This window comes from Miscanthus floridulus, chromosome 4 (assembly GCF_019320115.1).
Source record: "Miscanthus floridulus cultivar M001 chromosome 4, ASM1932011v1, whole genome shotgun sequence".
NCBI classification, from domain to species: Eukaryota; Viridiplantae; Streptophyta; class Magnoliopsida; order Poales; family Poaceae; genus Miscanthus; species Miscanthus floridulus.
In genome coordinates, this window is record NC_089583.1 from 36,372,735 (window position 1) to 36,393,112 (window position 20,378).

Sequence of the window (20,378 nt, forward strand, 5' to 3'; positions counted from 1 at the left end):
GTTAATAGCATGCAGGAAAAGTTTAATATCCCAATGTGAATAGAACTGCTGTTATGAGATTCCTGCAAAGTTCATACTGATTCCTAAATTAACTAAAATTTGCACAGCCCTTACTTTTTGTGCTTCAAAAACAGCTTTCAATCATTTAGTTCTACACATGACTGGAGAGAGGTGAAGCAATTGGTCATGAAAAATATAAAATATTAGGGCAAAATCACAGAAAAGAAGGGATTTTTCACAACATAGAAGCCCCTACAAAAATGCTTTAGAAGGAAACTGCTAGCCACGACAGGCTCAGTTGTTATACAAGGACAAATTTAAAACTTTAGCTTAAATAATAACAAAGAAAAAAATGCTATCCCTCATGATACAAATCTATCCTGCAGTCAATATGCTGATAAAGCTAGACAGACAAAAAAAGGGCATACCCAGTGCAGAGAGCTCCCGCTCTGTGCGGGGTCTAGGGAAGGGTGTTAGTGGCAAGCCTTACCCTCGCCTATACAATGCGAGGAGACCGCGACTCGAACCCGGGACCTTCCGGTCATAGGCAGTAAGACTCTACCGCTTGCACCAAGCCCGCCCTTCAAAGCTAGACAGACAGCACATAAAAATTTTAACTGCGCTGCAAATGGAAAATGCAATTTCGATAGAATGCTGAGGAATAAAATAATCAAGGCTTTGTTTGTGACAAATGAATTTTCTCTGATTCTTGTGGAAATCAAAGGTTTCCTTGTGCAATCCCTTTGTTCTGAACAAGCCCTTAAATATTAAATACATACCTGAAACATTGAAACAGGACCACATCGGAAAATTTTCCTTAACCTCCCATATATAGACAACTCCTCATATGTCATTCCCATGTCTACTTCATCCAACTAATGAAATATAAATATGGTCAAATGACAAGAGTTAAGATGGACAAAAGGAAAATAGTCAAGTTGACATGATATAAACTTTCTTGTCAGCTGGTTAAGACAAACAAATAACTTAACGACAGTGTAGGAAAAAAAAATATGAGGATGATACTAAACTGAACCTAGTCTAACAGATATTGAAGTGAAGATGGAAGCACTACTGAAGCAGAAAAAGGTATATTTAGCAATTAATGAGTATTCTAACACAATAAATTGAAAATTATCTGCTACTTCTTATGTCAACCCTCAACAGTTCAACCAGGAGAAGGGTAGCCTGTATATTTTAATCTGTAAAAATGCATTCCAATTGTCTACATAAACATGCATTAGCCACAAGGGCATGGGACAGTCAAATTTTCAATGAGCACCTCAAAAGGAAGATATGATACGAACTGCATAAAGAGAAACTAGACCCACGGAAAATGCAACATGACACTGAAAATTTATGTAACTTTCGATCATAGAATGGAGTTCATACATTTAATTTCACTTAATATGGAATCCAAGTAGCTAATACAAACAAAAAAACAAGACCATGATAAAAATAACAGCAAACCCCTAAAGCAATGAAGATCAATCAGAACAGCTAGGATGTTTTTTTTTTCCTCAGATAAGCAGGACTGCATATCATTGCATTAAGAAGCAACAGCTAGGATGTTGAATGCGTACAACTGATCCTCAAGGCCAACATTTCCCATATCAAGCAAAGGTGCTTTGAAAATTAATTCAGTCCATGGATCCCCTTTCAGCTCTTATGCATAATGTCAGGTTCAATTGTAAACAGTGCAATATCAGTTTTAGCCTCCATGTCTACATGATGCTTTATTCTGTTCAACCTTAGCCCTCTCTGGTTCATTTTAATAACAACTAGAGAACTTAAATTTTATACCATTATGTGTGAATGAGCATACATGAGCCCTACCATGGTACAAGCCTCGAGTAGAAGTTCAAAGTTTTCACAATTTTGCACTACAGATTTATGCAGATATATCAAACATGACTTCTAATGATTTCTATCTAGAAGTTGGGGAACAAGTTTATATATACCTGATTGTAGTTTGCCCGTATTGGCTCAAGCTCTGCAGTAGGTGGTGCAGCTTCAACCTCGGCCAAGGAAGAATACTTAAGATGAATTGCTGCCCATCGTAAAAAAGCCCTCAGGTCTTGCTTACTTACACTTCCAATGGGGTTTATATCAGCTGAACTGCAGTCATACTTTGTAAAGCAAGAACAGTCTTATTACATTTCCGACACACCAGCAAACAATACATTGCAGTTAGAGAAATCATGAAAAAAAATGCCATACCCATTGGGCATCTATGGAGCAATCTAAAGACAGACCTAAGTTGGGCAATGCATTACCTTTGTCAAATAACCACGTAACCCTTCATCAACGTTCGAGCTTCCAAGAACAAGATAGAATTGTTGTGGACCCATGGCATTAGAGAAGCCATCATAAAGGCTAACAGCATCCTGATTCGGGCTTGAATATTTTGCAATCCCAGATTCTCGGTATTTGAGCCCCCATCAACCTGAAGCATACGAGAAATGTTTTTGGGTAGTAAAATAGGGCGTACCCAGTGCAGAGAGCTCCCGCTCTGTGCGGGGTCTGGAGAAGGGTGTTAGTGGCAAGCCTTACCCTCGCCTGTGCAATGCGAGGAGACCGCGACTAGAACCCGGGACCTTCCGGTCACAGGCGGTAAGACTCTACCGCTTGCACCAGAGACTTCCTCAAATTGAAAATCATATTCTTCTTAATGAAATGGTACGCAGCTCTCCTGCGTTGTTCGAGGGGAAAAAATGGAACTCATATGTACCATTTGGTCTGATATTTTTACCGCTGAAGGGTAGTCAGATGCCAATCGGCTGGCTACCATCAATTTTAATCTATTATCATTGCTAATGAGAACTTTTGGCCACAACAATATCATCGAAACCCCCTGTACTCATGATACCAATCTATATTTTAAAACCTGTAGATCTAGGACTGGTAACTTATAAGGATGGCCTTACATATAAGGTGCTAAGGTATGTAGAGTATAAAAACGTAATGTCCCTTATGTAGGGGTGGCAATACCCCCCCACCCCCTTTTTCATTGACTCCTTGTGTCTTGAGGTCAGGGCTAGTAGTTCCTCCCAGAAGCCCAAAATGGCAGTGAGACAAGAGAACCTAACCCATAAGAGATAAGCCTGACAGTGACCAAAGCCACCTAAGCATAACTACCCGTTCCCCAGGCCACATTTCACAATTATTGCAAAAGAAGAAATAGATAAAGTTTGCAGGCATACCTGTTAAGGGCTATTAAGCAAAAATTTCAGTTCAACAATCTTAGCTAGCCACAAACTAAAATACCATGAAAAGGTGAATAAACATGAATTCAACTATATATGTGTTCTCTGCACACGAATCTGAGCTAGCTTGGCTAGTCATGTATACCCAGACCGCCCATGTTCAAGTCCTCGTCAACACGGATTTGGGTGCTTATTTTCTTCTTAATGAAATGCCACCTAGTTCCTACTAGGTTGGTCTAGTTTATTTTTATGTTTCTGCACTGCAGTAATTTAGTAAATTGAAGTCATGTTGAAGAAATACCTTGTAGCGTGGTCGCTTCCCGGTCAATGTTTCAAACAAGGAAAGAAAAGCAGATACTATACTATCAATGGGTACATTCAGGTGGAATGAACCAATCTCCTCAGCTAGCCTTTTGGCACGTGATCTCGTATCTTCAGAACTGTCCAGAACATGGCAATGTAAATAAAGCAAACTAACAATCTACAACTTCAACAAACAAAATTTCTACAATCACAGATAACCTAGAATACAAATTAAACAACGATGAATGAAAAGCAGATATCTCCTATTTAATACTTTGGATTGATTTACATTGAAATCATCACATGTTTACCATTTAAAAAAATCACAAGTTACAATGCTGTAGCAATTGGAAATTAAAACACTTCCATCACATCAAGGAAAAAAATTCAAACTTCAACTACAGCCATGCATGTGCCAAATACAACATTTTTAATGAAAAATTGTGGGGAGGTTCCCCAATCCCCACAGCACAAGCTGTTTTAAATTAAATTTAAGAAGAAAACATGTGTACAGACTACAGAGTTTAAGGAAATAAATTAAAGGGGAGTAAAGACTATCTAGCCATGATCCATCTTGTACAATAACTTCATCTTTGAACTTCCTTTTCCACAGAAACTGGGGATTTTGTGTTGCCAAAGTACCCATGCAGCTATATGGAGCATTGGCCTAATGTGAGGGTAGTTGGAGCGGGAGTGGGGATGGGCTGTCCGGTCTGGATACTTGATGACTGTTGGTGTTGGATGCCTTTTTTCCTTGAACACGCAAGAGAGCTGCATGTCATTGCATTAAGAAAGAAATATGGTACAAAGTAACAGGAATAGGAATTAAAGAAACTCCATGCCCTCCCCACACCATGGACAGAAAAACTAAAAAGGACACATACAAAGTCTGTAACGGTGAAATTTTCGTATTTTGGTCTTTTTTGAAAACAATTTTTAGAAAAATACCAACGCCAAAACAATTTCTAAAAATAGACCATTTTTAGGCGTCTTAGCACATGACGCCGAGATATGAGGCTCGGCGTCGTGTCACTCCACGCCGAGGTACTGCCACGTCACGGGAGACCGGGGTCGTCGTCGACACGTTGGCGCGTGGGTCCGAGACGTCGGCGTCGTGTCAGCCGACGCCAAGTACCCAACATCGGCGCGGTCGGACTCAGCGCCGAGCTCTGGCCCCATCCGGAGCGCGGCCCAGGCGGCCCAACAAAGAACGATGGCCCAGAAGCTCGGCGTTGGGTCACTTAACGCCGAGCCTCCAGACCTCGGCGTGGCCCGACTCAACGCCGAGGTCTGGACCCTTTAGGCCGCACCGAGGCCCCTTCTTCTTCCTCCCTTCATTCTGAAACCGCCGGCCTCCCTCTCTTTCTCTTCTCCCCCGCGCCGCCACCAAACCCTAACCCCCAAAATCGACCCCCGGTGCCACGATCTCGGCTCCCGAAGGTTCCTCGAGGTAATGGTCCCTCCCCTCCTCCATTCTATCCGCGTAGATGTGCTTACATTGTCCCTAATCATTTGGAATCATGGTTGTTTGGTGATTTGGTATATTTGTGTTTGCATTTGCAAAATGTATGGCTTAGGATGATTGAGTGCATTGTTGTTTAACTGTTATATGTGATAAACATGTTAGGTTAGTTTGGTTTCTAGTTATTTTGGTCATTAGGGTTATTTGTTTATTGTAGGTGTCATTAGGGTTAGTTATTTGTTGGTCATTAGGGTTACTATGTATTTTATTAATTTGTTGGTCATTACATTTCAATTTGTTATGACTAGAAATGATTATGTTGTTGGGGTTGAAAAACGATGAAATGATATATTTTAGTTTCTACTTATTGGATTGAAATATATTCATATGTTACACTACTTGTTGTGTGATGGCTGTAGATGGATAAATTAGTGAGGTTGCATCATGGAGGCCGTATTGTTAGGACAAGAGATGATAGTTTGGAATTTCTGGACATGTGTGAGGAGTTGTTGATTTTTTCTGAAACACCATCTTTGACCCAGTTAGTGGAGCGAGTGAAGGTTAAGTTAAGCTGGAATGAAGGAGACGTGCATGTTCAGTTTGAAGGTGTCATAGATGTTGGGTCGTCGAAGGGTCCTCGGATCAAGCGGTTGCTCAAAATAACAAACGAGTCTGAATGGAATGATTACAAGGCAGTTGTATTGGCCTCATAAGTGCGATCTTTGGATTTAGTAGTAAGTAAGGAGTCCGGCTTAGGAAATGATAACTTCGAAGCATGGCCATCTTCCCCCGCTCACATAGGTTATGGTCCTTTGCCTGAAGAAGAAATACTTGTCACACAACTAGGCTACGGTGGAGATGAGGAAGAGAATCCGGTTGCCGATGGTGAGGGCAATCATGATAGTGATGAAGATGATGATGATTATGTAATTGTTGATGCAGAAGAAGGTTTGGACGACGCTAGCGGAGACTTTTCTATTGAGGATGAGCTTAGCGACGAAGATGATCTTAGTAGTGAAGAAGACTTTGGTGATGCTAGGGCTACGAACCGTTTTGACATGGAGATAGCTGGAGATGATGAGTCCTTCGTAGAGGAGATAGCCGAAGACTCTGATGACGATCGCCCTGTTAGTCGTCTGAATTTAAGGGAAATAGAGATATTGTCTAGGGTCTTGCCTTGGAGAGATCCACTAGTTGGTGATTTCGAGGACCTTAGCCATGGTCATAGGGCAGTAGCTGATGGTGGGCAAAGTGATACAACTGTGCCTGATGTTAGCGGTTGCCTCATCATATGGAAGGGCATATTGTTTGCTACCATGGATGAGTTGAAATCATGGTTGCAAGAGTACTCCATTGTACACAACCGACCTTTTAGGGTCATCAATTCATTCAAGGAGAAGAGGTACACTGTTGCTTGTGAAGAACAACAGTGTGGTTGGAGAGTATGTGCTAGGAAGACGAAGGCAGGCAAATGGAAGATTACCTCAGTGAAGCAACCACATGTTTGTGCCACTGCTGAGGCAGAAGAGAACCATCTGCAGCTCAATTCTAGGTTCATTGCAAGGCAATTATGCCCCGTGGTGAAGCATATGCCAACCATTACGGTGTCTGCATTGGTTGAGATCATCTTCCAACGGTATAATTACTATGTTAAGTATGGGAAAGCATGGAGGGCAAAGCAGCGTGCACTGGAAATAATATTTGGAAATTGGGAAGAAGCTTATGAGCGCCTCCCTGTAATGTTGAACGCAATGAGGGCCGTAAATCCTGGGATGCACTTCGAGTATTTACCTAAGGAGGGTGAAACAAGGAATGGTAGCCAGGTATTTGGAAGGGCGTTTTGGGCGTTCGGGCAGAGCATCGAAGCATTCAAGCATTGCAAGCCCGTCGTCTCAATTGACGGGACCTTTCTTACAGGGAAATTTGAAGGCACAATGCTTATTTGTATTGGGACAGATGCAGAGGACCAGCTTGTGCCATTGGCCTTTGCGATTGTTCGGAAGGAGGATACAGATAGTTGGTGTTGGTTTCTCAGGCTAGTAAGACAAGTGGTAATTGGTCTGGGACGTGATGTTTGTGTGATATCCGATAGGCATGCTGGCATTCTGAATGCCGTAGAACAAGAGATTCCTGGTTACGGCCAAATACATCACTGGTGGTGCACCAGACACCTTGCTCAGAATCTTATAAGGCGTGATCACACAAAGGACAACTTCAAATTATTTGAGGAGGTTTGCAGGTAGCAAGAGGTTCAATTATTCAAAGACAAGTTAGATGCCCTGAAGTTAGCCACAAATGTTGATGGCAGGCAATTCTTGAGCGAGTTGATGACGTCAAAGGATAAGTGGTCACTTGCATATGACACGGGTGGTTGGAGATAGGGCTTCATGACTAGTAACATGGCAGAGATGTTCAACAGCCTTCTAAGAGGTTGTCGTGGTCTGCCTGTGACTGCTATTGCCTCATTCACCATCTACAAGTTGAATTCTTGGTTCGTTTCGAGGAAGAAGCATGCGAGGTCTCTATGGACAGCAGGCAAAGCTTGGCCACTTTTAGCATCTCAGGAACTAGCTTTCTCAAAGAAAAATTCTAAACGACAGAAGGGTTCATGTTTCGATCCGATCAACCATGGATATGAGATTCTAGAGGGTGGCGGAACTAACATTGGTGGTGAAGACCATGGTGCTCGAAAACATAAAGTAGTGATCAATGAGAACAAGTGTATGTGTGGAAAACCGATCATATACCATAGGCCTTGCTCCCACATGATTACAGCCTGTCGCCTTAGACGTGTTGACCCTGAGGTCCCTCCCCGTATGGCCACGGAGTTCTCTTTGAGGAACCTAATGAGCACCTGGAATCCTCAGTTCGAGCCATATCTTGACGAGAGTCAATGGCCTACTTATGATGGCCCCAAGTATGTGGCTGATCTTGGTTTACTCTGGAAGAGTAGAGGACCTAGGCGGCGGAAGCGGTTCAGGATGGACATGGACCGAGCCACGAAAGGTAGATCAACCACGAGTAAGGTTGGGAGACATTTTGTAGAGGACACCCAAAAGAGCCGTTGCTCTGGTTGCCATAAGCCGGGCCACAATAAGAGAAAATGTCCTGAACTACTTAGACAACAGGTATCCATCAAGCTAGCTACTAGAATTGCTTTGTGTAATGGTACATTGGTTTACTTTTGTTTTTTTTATTTTTATGTTACTTCGTACCACATACACATGCTTTAACTTACACTAATGGTTTGTCATTGCTTATGTTGCCGGATGGATCGGTTCCCCCTTCTTGATCCAAGGTTCGATGAGCACCACCGGGCTCGGAGGATCGAGAATGGAGAGGTATATTCAACAATTCGTATGAAAACACTGCATTGTTCATGTTTTGCTCTATAGTCCATGCTCTTTATAAAGTGACATGAACTAATACTTTTTCATGCTTGTTTTTTTTGCAGGTTTTGAATGTGCTGAGGCCAATGACACATGAGGCCTCTACGACGAGAGGTACACGCCCCTCCTGAAGGTGGCGAACCTTGCTACCGTTGCTCGTGTTTGTCGTCGAGGCACGCCACCTTTCAACCCAGCGGCGCTGACGGCGTTGATAGATCGGTGGCGTCCGGAGACACACAGCTTTCACCTACCATGCGGGGAGATGACGGTCACTCTCGAGGACGTTGCCATGATCCTTGGAGTCAAAATCCGAGGATTCCCAGTGACAGGAGACACGGAGTCTGAAGGATGGCAGCAGCGGGTTGAGCACTTCTTGGGACGGCCCCTAGCGGCAGTTGAGGCTGGCAAGAAACGGCGTAGCAGTGGGGTGTCCCTGAGGTGGCTTCGTCAGCAGTTTCGGGAGTGCCCACCCAACGTAGACGCCGAGACCGTGACATACTACTGTCGGGCCTACGTCCTCCACATGTTAGGTATGGTTCTCTTCCCTGACGGCACTGGAGACACGGCGTCCTGGATGTACTTCCTGTGCCTTTTGAACTGGGAGGATGCCGGCAATAGGAGTTGGGGCTCGGCTATACTTGCCTTCCTGTACCGTCAGCTTTGTGAGGCTTGCCACCATCCTGGAGGCTCGCATGCTACAATGTCAGGCTGCATCACACTGTTGCAGGTAATAAAGCAAAGTTGTACAAGTTACCACTACAATTCAATGTATTTTCTTAACAAAAGTGATTAACATTCATGTTTCCACTCTTTTTTTCCAGATTTGGATGTGGGAGAGGCTTTCAGTTGGGAGACCGCATCAGCTTGATCCCCCACAACCTTGGTTTCCTCAAGGAGACGCAGTTGTCGCCCCTACCGTGGCACACCTCTACGAGCGAGCCCATGGAACATACCATGTGTGACGCCACGCGTACATCAGCTTCACCAACGAGCTGGACACCCTTTTGCCACAGCATGTAAGTTTCCCACCCTTTTGCCCTAATCGAGGATATGTGCACAAATTGAGCGTCGACTAGTTGATGACAACGTTGTGTATAGGTTCAATGGAGCCCATATCGGCGGAGGCAAGTAACGGATCTCAACTTGAGCGCCTTGTGCATGGCAGACGAGGACGTCTGGACGATGAGGACCCCCCTTATTTGTTTCTATGCAGTTGAGTACCATCTCCCTCACCATGTAGCACAGCAGTTTGGTAGGCTGCAGCCTTCTCCGCTCGATGATTTCTCCACCAGTTGGCAGCTCCACAAGTACGTAACATACAATATTTTGTTCGTTTCACATGAAAGAATCATTGAGTAGGCCTTCATATTGCCAATTTGGTGTAAAATTTGTAGGTTCAACAGACAAAAAAATAAGAAGATCACCAACTGACAGCTGGAGCACCATCGCTACATTGATGAGTGGATGTTGATGGAGCAGAACAACATGGGCATCCACGCCGTCCATCATGACAAGGCATTCCATGATTACCTTGTTTGGTTTGGTCAACGAACAAGGCTTCAATTGAGGCCCGCTTGGACAGAGCAAGACATTGCTGACATTGCGAGCGAGGGTGAGGGCAACAACCCATATGACCAAGCTACCCGAGAAGGCAGGCAAGTTGAGATCGCCCCTGCGTTAGCCAGAGCTGTAAGTGATACAACTATTTCAATCTCTGAGGTCTTTACTGTGATAGAGACTTAAATTATTGTTTTTGTTGCATAGAGCATGGAGATAATGAGGACAGTGGCCGACCAAGGAAGGGCATTGATGATTCCTGTGGGCGATCCTGATGAGGCCTCCATGTTACGACAACACATTCAGGTAGTCTTCTCTCATTCAGTTGATGTTACATCTTTATATAGTTTTGCGACCAACCCCACTTACTAATAGTGCTTTCAAAATGCAGCGTGCCATGCATCGCCTACGAAAGGTAGCTGCACGCCTTGGATGTAGACGTTCCCCGGATGTGGCAGTCCCACAACAGCTTGGTGCTGGACCTTCTACTGCACATGTTGGAGGGACTTCATCTTCACATGGTGCACATGGTGGCATGACTTCTTCTTCACATGGTGCAGCAACTACTGCAGAGGGTGGTCAAGGACATGGTCATTATGATGATGAAGTTGATGAAGGACAGGGAGAGTATGATCATGAGTATGATGAGATTGGCATGTCCCAGCTTGGAGATGCACCCCAAGGAACTCAAGGCCCCTCCGGTTCTGGACGTCCACATAGGACGCTCAGACCAGTGGACAGGTACACTCCAGGTACCTATCCGTTTGGGAGGGGAAAGCGTTACGCTCGCCGTCCACGTTAAGGTACAAGGAGCGATAAAAGATCCAAAGACTTCATATGCTTTATTTTGTGCATGGACTATGTATGCATTGGACCTTGTACTATGTTTGGACTATGTTTGTTGATTGATGAAGCATATGTATGGACTATGTTGGATGTTGAATGTGTTGGACTATGTTGGATGCTTAATGTGTTGGACCTTTTGTATGTACGGATGTTGAATGAATGTGTCTGTCGGTGTGGTCATGTGTTATGTGAATGTGTGGAACGTCGCCATGTTTCATGTTTCCAGCTATTAAGGGCCTCCGTCGCAACTCACAAGGAAGAAGGGGTGTCATCATCCCCATCCTTCATGTTATGATCAACCTCTGTTGGATCCACGGTGACATGTTAGGAGAGTCGGGGAGCTAGCGAAGGGGACGCAAAGGGGACGAAGCACGCAAAGAAGATCCACGGTGACATGTTAGGAGAGTCGGGGAGCTAGCGAAGGGGACGCAAAGGGGACGAAGCACGCAAAGAAGAGATGATATATTGGTGAACCCAGGGGCTCGGCGTTTAGTCATTTGACGCCGACCCCTGGTATGTACTGGAAAGCAATTCATCGAAGCGCCGAGGTGCCCAAGCTCGGCGTTTAGTCATTTCACGCCGACCCCTGGTGCTTACTGGAAACCCTTGCATCGAAGCGCCGAGGTACCCAAGCTCGGCGTGTTATGACTAAGCGCCGAGGTTCGGCCCAAACCGGGCCACGGCCGTTTCCAAACCCTAGGGTTGGCGTGGGCCGCCTCGACGCCAAGCCTCAGCCCAACTCGCAGAAGGCCGAGCCAAACCCTAGGGTCGGCGTGGGATGACTCAACGCCGAGCCTCAGCCCACCACACAGCCGCCAAACCCTAGGGTCGGCGTGCCCTAGGGTCGGCGTGGGCCGACTCAACGCCGAGCCTCAGCCCACCTCACACACGGCCGCCAAACCCTAGGGTCGGCGTGGGCTGACTCAACGCCGAGCCTCAGCCCACCTCACACACCCCAAACCCTAGGGGAGCCTCAGCTCAACACGTAAACGCCTGACCCAAACCATTTGGTATATGTTGCTGATCCTATTTGCATGATTCAAATGAAAAATCTTTCTCAACGATTCCTCTTCGACTAACACGAGTTATACTAATAAGAGTAGACAAGTTATATTTATGTTTGTATATTTGTTCCTGCAGGAAAAACTGATTGTTGGTTCGATTTCAATCCCCTATTTTTAGGAAGACTCAAATCTTTTTTTCAGTTTGGGAATCAACCATAGTACATGAAACTTAGAGGTAGGTAAACTGCAATTTATGAAATAGCGGAGGCACAACGATTACACTCACATCAAAAGTAACAATGGCATGTCGCAAACTAAACCTAGCATGCCTTAGGGGATTGAAAGAAACAAGTGATACAGACATTACAAAGGGAACACACTCAAATAAAAACTAACAATGGCATGTTGCAAACTAAACCTAGCATGCCTTACGAGATTGAAAAGAACAACTCATACAAGCATTCCACATTCGGATTGACTAACAAATGTTGGTCCTAATAATGCTCCCACATATTGAACTAAGTTGCGCCTTCCCCATAGTATCCTCCAGTTGACGGAGGCGGTGGTGGTGGCGGTGGTGGTGGCGGTGGAGAAGGAGGTCCGTCCTTCTTATGGTTTGTGCACTCGCAGTATGGATTATTGCATAGTGCCTCCTCTGCATCATTGATGTTGTCGTCGTCCGACTTGTCCCTGTTACCACTTCCAGGGCCATACTCTAGGTCAAAGATGCGTCCCTGTAGATATGTGATGTACTGTTGATGGGGATAGATAGGAGGAGGGTCGACCCATCTAGTGAAGCCACAGTTATCTGGACAGCTTGAATCCTGAAAACCCATCTACCAATAAGTACTACTAGAAACTACATGCAAATCTAAAAAAGGAGAGAGTTCAAAGGCAATACAAATCCTCGCGGGCATCTGAAGAAACGACGGCCTCCACCGTCACAGTTGTTGTACATCTGCACAACGCAATCCAAACCGTGGTGGCATTTTGGCCAATCTTCAATGCGCTTATCGTATGATCTAAGAGGTCTCTCACGGGTGAAGTCACTCTTCCTCTCCAAAGGAAATTCCTCTATTGCTTCTTCAAAAGAATTCAGGACCCAGAGAACCCTCCCACACAATCAGAGGTCCCTTCCTCACCCCCTTTCCTCTCCCTCCACCTAAACCCTTTCCACTCGAGGAACCTCCGCTCGACATTTGCTAAAACTAAACCAGAAAACAAGTTGTGTGGATGTGGAGCAAGACATGGAGCACTATATATAGATATGAAGGCAGGTTCACCATGAATGCTACGTGACAAAAAACATGTGTGCCTACTCATTTATTGAATCTGAAAAGGCTAGATGCTTCATCTGAAAAGCCTACAACCATGACTGGTCATTTCATCTGAAAAGGCTACACCTGTGTTTTGTCACTTCATCTAAATGCAGTACATCACTCTGATATTAATTCATTGCGTCTACAGATACAACAGTAAACGAATCTAGGCTTTTCAGTGAGTTTTCAAATAGACTAGTACCCCTTTCAGTGACTGCAACAGTACTTGTAGCCCTTTCAGTGACTGCAACAACACAAGTAGTCTTTTCAGTGATACAAACAGTACCACTACAGTCTTCGGATAGTTAACGAAGTACATGGCATAAGACCATCTGAAATAAAATCATAGTGCATTACAACATAATAAAAAAATTCCAGGGAATAAGTTCATCTGAAATAAAAGCAGAGTGCATTACAACATAGTAAAAAAAGTCCAGGGCTACACGACATCGCTCGTGAATGAACCAAATACCTACTGAGTGCAACGAGGCCACTTTCCCTTCCTCTCGGCATCAGGGATTCTCCTCCATCGCTGCCTTCGCTCGGCGCACACGCTCAATCTTCTTCTCCCTCTCCGCCCGGTACGCAGCAACACGCCTCCTTTCCTCCTCTTCCTTATGCTCCTTTTCTATAGCCTCCAGTCTGCGTCTCTGCTCAAACCTCTCCTTAACCTCCGCATCCCACTCCTTCAGGCCTTCTAGACGCTGCTTGTCCGACTCCTTGATCTCAGTGTCAATCCACTGCTCAAAGTCACACAGTGGTGGAACGATCTGCAAGAAAAATAAATTGTTACAAAACAAATAAATAAGCAATACTTAATATCACAAGAAAATTAATTAACAAAATAAAAATTCCTCACAAACGATGCACGGCGTTGTTGCTTTGTAGGTTCCCATGCATAATTGGGACACATCCAGTACCTCTGCCTATATGTTTCCTCATCTTCAGAGATGTCTACCTTGCAAGGATCACCACAAAAGCACATTGGTCGAGGAACACCTTCAGGGAGAGGCTTTAGGTCGTAGGGATTTGCCCTCTGGCGACCATAGCTACAATTGAAAGAATTTAGTCATATTAACGGAGAACCAAACCTAAACCTAGGGTTTTCTATTTGTTGGCACAGATAATGAATAAACATTGGGATTACCTTGGAATACGAGCTTTACCACGCCTTGGCATCCTAACGTTACGAAGAAAACGCCTTGGTCATAACAAATTGAAATGTAATGACCAACAAATTAATAAAATACATAGTAACCCTAATGACCAACAAATAACTAACCCTAATGACACCTACAATAAACAAATAACCCTAATGACCAAAATAACTAGAAACCAAACTAACCTAACATGTTCATCACATATAACAGTTAAACAACAATGCACTCAATCATCCTAAGCCATACATTTTGCAAATGCAAACACAAATATACCAAATCACCAAACAACCATGATTCCAAATGATTAGGGACAATGTAAGCATATCTACGCGGATAGAATGGAGGAGGGGAGGGACCATTACCTCGAGGAAGCTTCGGGAGACGAGATCCGGGCACCGGGGGTCGATTTTGGAGGTTAGAGTTTCGTGGGGGCCGTGGGGGATTTGGGAGCCGTGGGGGAATGGAGGAGGGGAGGGAAGAAGAAGAAGGGGCCTCGGCGTGGCCTAAAGGGTCCAGACCTCGGCGTTGAGTCGGGCCACGCCGAGGTCTGGAGGCTCGGCGTTAAGTGACCCAACGCCGAGCTTCTGGGCCACCGTTCTTTGTTGGGCCGCCTGGGCCGTGCTCCGGATGGGGCCAGAGCTCGGCGCTGAGTCCGACCGCGCCGATGTTGGGTACTTGGCGTCGGCTGACACGACGCCGACGTCTCGGACCCACGCGCCAACGTGTCGACGACGACCCCGGTCTCCCGTGACGTGGCAGTACCTCGGCGTGGAGTGACACGACGCCGAGCCTCATATCTCGGCGTCATGTGCTAAGACGCCTAAAAATGGTCTATTTTTAGAAATTGTTTTGGCGTTGGTATTTTTCTAAAAATTGTTTTCAAAAGAGACCAAAATACGAAAATTTCACGTCTGTAACCCAACTCACACTACACGGGCTAGACACCTGGAGCAAGCGACATTGGGAGCAGCTCAAGGAGCGCTGTGGCGCCAGCCAAGCACTAAAGAGCGCTTTCATTAGCAATGCCCTGAAGAACTACTGGAACGCTGGGTTCACCATGGAAGACACAGTCTCCAAATTGTCCAGGAAACCAAGATAATTAGAGAGTGGAACCCTTTTCAAATCTCCTTAGGGAAAAAAACTTGCCCAGAGAGATATCCCCCTGGACTTCAACTGTTCAACTGTCTAACCAGTGTAACTCAGGAGTCAGAAGTTGGCGAATCTCCTTAGGGACACCTTTGAATGCTCTATACCATGAACTAGAGAAAAGGACCTAGTGGTTCTGGTGTATTGGATGCCTGGTCTCCGACTTGGTGTCGATTCATAGATTCTAGTTCCAAATTTGTAAAAAGACCCTTTCCCTCATATCAAATACCATACTCTTCATATATATTTATAATATTGTTTGACCGTGTTAACAGTAGCTCAAGTATTATTCAGTAAGCTGCCATTATACAAGAGGCCTATGTGCATACATATGCAAAGAAATCCCTCCACAATGAATGAATTACAAACAAGTACATATACATCTAACAAAGAGCATATACAATAGCAATAAGCATTATCAACATAGCCACTTACACAATAACAATTCAATGCATTGGGCCTGATTGCCATCGCACCCCAACCTTCGATAAGCAGATTCTCAAGCTAGTGGTGCCACCCAAGGATGTGAAGGGGCTTAACTCACTCATTATTCCTGTGGCTTGGGAAATTTGGAAGCGTAGCAACTGTTGTATCCTCACTCTTCAATTGTGCAAATCCAAATGGTGGTGCTGCAAGCAGTCACTAATGAGTGTATCCTTTGGTGTGCTGGTGGAACAAAACGTCACTAGGAGATGCTTCCCAGGTCGTCTCAAATAGGCTAGCGCTCCAGGCTTGTGGTTGTTTGATTGCCAGCTGCTGCAATTGGCTTCCTGCTTCTGTTTTCTCCTTAAGTTGTGTTAGGAGTGTATCTTGTGACTGTGTCTTGGGTGTGTGTTTTTAGGGTTTCTCTACTTCCCTTTGTACTCTCTTCTTTCTTAATGAAATGATACGCAATTCTCTTGTGTTTGAGAAAAAGGAAATGGGAAGGGCACACATTAGAATAAGGTCACTACAAAGAAAAACTCACCTGTTTTCAGTTCCCATGTAAACAGTGTAAAGCAAACGTTTAGCCAATTCCCTGCTATCTGTTGGGATCTCCCCATCTTTATACTGCCCAATCCGAAGAGCATCCGCCTTAACTTGCTCATCTCCTTTCTCTATATCTGCAGGTTGTTGACATGATCATTAATTCTTTTGACAAAATTTGATCAATTAATCAAGAGGAAAATAGAACACCAGGAACTTTGTCCAGTGAGATATTTGACGAGGAAGAATTCAAATGTGGGCAATTCACACCAGGAACTTTCACAGAAGAATAGCAAATGATGATTGCAACTTCACAACTCATAAGACAAATATTTAGTATGGTGGATATTCATCAACCTGTTTGGTTTATTCAATTACATCAAGCTCAAATGACAAAAAAAATGGAGATGACGTCAAATAGAGTATTCCATCATACCTATATTTTTTTTTCTCTCGAATACGCAAGAGCATTGCGTATCATTTGTATTAAGAAGGAAGAGAGTTTAAATTACAAATGGCCTACGCCGGCCCGACAACAGAAACTTAAAGGGGGGTTACATAGGCGTTAAGAACTATCTGCGGACACGGTTTGTCGCCGCGTTCTATCTTGCTCCTGGCATCGCCAAGCTGTGAAATCCTGAAGCTCCGGCTTTTGCCCAGTGACCCGCTTCTGCTCTGATGGCCGAAAAGAGGTCGATAGGTGCGACAGCTGCCACTCTGAAGCAGCGCGCATTCCGTTCTTTCCATACTTCCCATGATACTAGCGCAAAGAGGGAGTCAATACCGGAACGTTGCACACCATTCCAGTCTGTGCGCAGCCGTCGCCACCAGGACATGATGGATTGAGTTGCCGGCGGGAGCAGTCGACCGAAGGCATGGAGGATGATTGTCCAGACCTCCCTGGTATATGGACATGATGCGACGATATGGTCAATCGTTTCCCGAGCTTGGTCACAGAGATAGCATTGCTCCCTTGCGTCCAGTCCATGGCGCAAACGACGATCCCCAGTCCAGTGTCTGCGTCGGAAGGCCAGCCATAGGAAGATCTTTACTCTGAGCGGCGCCCAGGTCTTCCAAATGAGTCTGTGCCCACGGAATTTTATGGCGCCTGTGTGCAACATGTTGTATGCAGACTTGGTCGTGTAAGAGCCACTCGGTGTCCAGCGCCAGATTGTTCTGTCGGGTTGGTCAGAGAGTTGGATGCCCTCCGTGAGTTCCCAGAGCGATAGATAATCGGCGATCGCTGGAACTGAAACGCCTCCAGCGATGGCGCGTACCCATTGCCGGTCAGTCAATCCCTGTCTAACCGTCTGCTGCCGGCGCGTTCTGGCAGGCACGAACTGAGACAGGGCAGGAGCGATATCTTGTGCTGACTGACCATCGATCCAGTTATCATCCCAAAAGAGGGTGGACCTTCCATCGCCGACCACCGTTAGCGTGGATGCTCTGAAGAACCTGTGCACTTTTGTGTCAACCTTGATGGGTAGTTGGCTCCAGGCTCGATCTTGGTCCGTCTTCTGTAGCCACAGCCATCTTGTTAGCGTAGCCGGCGAGTCTAAGTTCAGAGACTCCCAACCCCCCCCCCCCCCCAGTTGCGACGGTCTGCACACAGCCTCCCAAGCGACCATGCACTTGCCACGGATGGATTCATCTCTTCCTGCCCAAAAGAAATTACGGCAGATTGCGTCAATCTCCTTGCGCGCCCAAGGCGGTAGGCTGTCTGCCGTCATGGCGTAAATTGGTACCGCTCTAAGCACCGATTTAACCCAGACAAGGCGTCCACTTCGCGCCATCAGGGATCCCTGACAGGGCGGCAGTTTACTTGCGACTGATTCAACCATGGATTGCAGGTGAGTCTTGGGAATCTTCTTGGTGCTTAGGGGTAAGCCCAGATACCGGATCGGGAACGGCTGGACCTGGCATCCAAGGATGTCGGTCAGTTCCTGTATGGTCTCCTCCCCACCGTAAATTGGCGTAATTGAGCATTTTGCCAAATTGGTTTTCAATCCGGATGCTTCACCGAAGATGCGGAGTATTTCCTTGACCGCCCTTGCCTCTTGCACTGTTGGCCGAATGAAGAGCATCACATCATCTGCATAGAAACTGCATTGGTATTTGACTGATGCTGGATCCATTTTCCTCAGCACGCCGTCCCTTGCTGCCTTGAGGAACAATCTATGGAGCACATCCAAGGCAATGATGAACAACATAGGTGACAGAGAGTCACCTTGCCGCACTCCCCTCCTGTGTCGGATTGCCGGTCCTTGGTGGCCATTGAGCATGATTTTGGACGACGCTGTGCTGAGTAGGACTGAGATCCACCGACGCCAATTTTGCCCAAAGCCTCTAGCTTGCAATACCTTCAGCAGAAACGGCCACGAGAGCGTGTCAAATGCCTTGGATATGTCTAGCTTGAGCAGCAGCATTGGAACTTTCTTCTTTCTAATCATTGCGGCAGCCGACTGAATGTACTTGAAGTTGTCTTGTATTGTTCTGCTTTGAATGAACGCATTCTGGTTTTTGGCTACCAGGTCATTGAGCCTTGGTGCTAACCGCAGTGCCAGTACCTTAGAGATTAGCTTGGCAAAGCTGTGTATCATAGTGATCGGTCTAAAGTCTGCCGGACAGCTTGCACCAACCTATATTTTTAAACATTTGAAATTCTGAATTACAAGTATTCAACCATATTGTTTAAAAAAAGTATTCCACCATATACCTCTTTTCAAATGTCTGAATTATAGTGCAAACCCTCAGTTTGAATTCAAGCTGTGTATCATATATTAAGAAGCAAAAAAGGGTTTTGAACCCATACAACACCATAGAGTCAAACCACACAATACTTATAGATTCTTGCTACTGAACACAAACACTAAAATGACCTCGACCAACAAACAAACTATCACTTGACCCAAGAGCAAGGACATGTGAAACCCCTTGAGCCCCAGCTAAACACCAAAGTTGTAACTCCTCCCTGATGAACTCTATTACCCCCATTTAAAATTTGAAATTAGGCAAAATCCCAGATTGCAATGATTCCAGATTGCCAGGCTCCAAGGATGATAATGGAGTTTAGACCTTTCTGGACTTGACCATCCACTCTTTCATTTGTTAATGGCCCACCAAATGCCAACTAGAGATGTGAACAGAGACACTTAATTCAAAAAGGAAAAATTAAAAGGTTATGACAATGCACTGAGCCCTATACATGTCAGCCCAAAGTAATGCTTCGGTATCGTTCCATTTGATCATCATGTACAGTTCCATGATATTTTATGTGTTAATTTTGATATTAGAATAATTACTTTGCCCTAATTTATTCCCTATGCCATGACATGAACCATAGTTTTATTTCAATGGAATAAAACAACACCATCTGATAATTCATAGTCATGTGGCTTTCTCATCCCTAAATGTCAACATATGCATCTGTTAACAAGTCCGATAATTCATAGTCAGGTGGCTTTCTCATCCCTAAATGTCGACATATGCATCTGTTAACACTCCTGCAAACTATGTTTCGAAGACAATTCAGAGAACCTTCTACTAGAAGGTTTTTCTTATCCCTAAATAGTAACTTTTGCATCTGTTTAACACTCCTGCAAACTATGTTTCGAAGACAGTTCAGAGAACATTCTACTAAAAGGTGAAAGAAGGAAGACAGAAATTAGATCTGACCTTTTATGACAAGTTGGCACATGCACCCGACTATTGCCGCAACAGATGAACTATCTGCACCACCAGAAAGTGGAAGCAAAAATCCTGATGCTTGACTCCTCCTCAAATAATCCCATAGCCAACAACTAGGTCCAAATGCAATCTCTTCTTCAGGACAATGATATATAATATGTGCTCAAAGATGGACGTGATAGAAAAGGTTACTCCAAATACCCATTTGCACAGTTTTCATGGTGATACACCAATCTATTGTAGGGCTCAAGAGATAGACAAGGGAGAAAGCATTTGCCTATGAATACTTAGTAAAACGACAATCAGGGTAACAATGATTTTATGCAATGTTTT

The 20,378-nt window shown here is 44.9% G+C and overlaps 1 long non-coding RNA gene and 1 pseudogene across 1 annotated transcript; one reads left to right on the plus strand and one right to left on the minus strand.

Annotated features, from left to right (window-relative positions):
* Window positions 1-20,378, minus strand: part of LOC136549601 (glutamine-dependent NAD(+) synthetase-like) — a 30,758-nt pseudogene that overhangs the window by 869 nt on the left and 9,511 nt on the right.
* LOC136549602 (uncharacterized) lies at window positions 9,977-10,943 on the plus strand. Its single transcript, XR_010781961.1, has 3 exons — window positions 9,977-10,049; window positions 10,125-10,223; window positions 10,309-10,943. It is a non-coding gene; the product is annotated as an uncharacterized lncRNA (long non-coding RNA).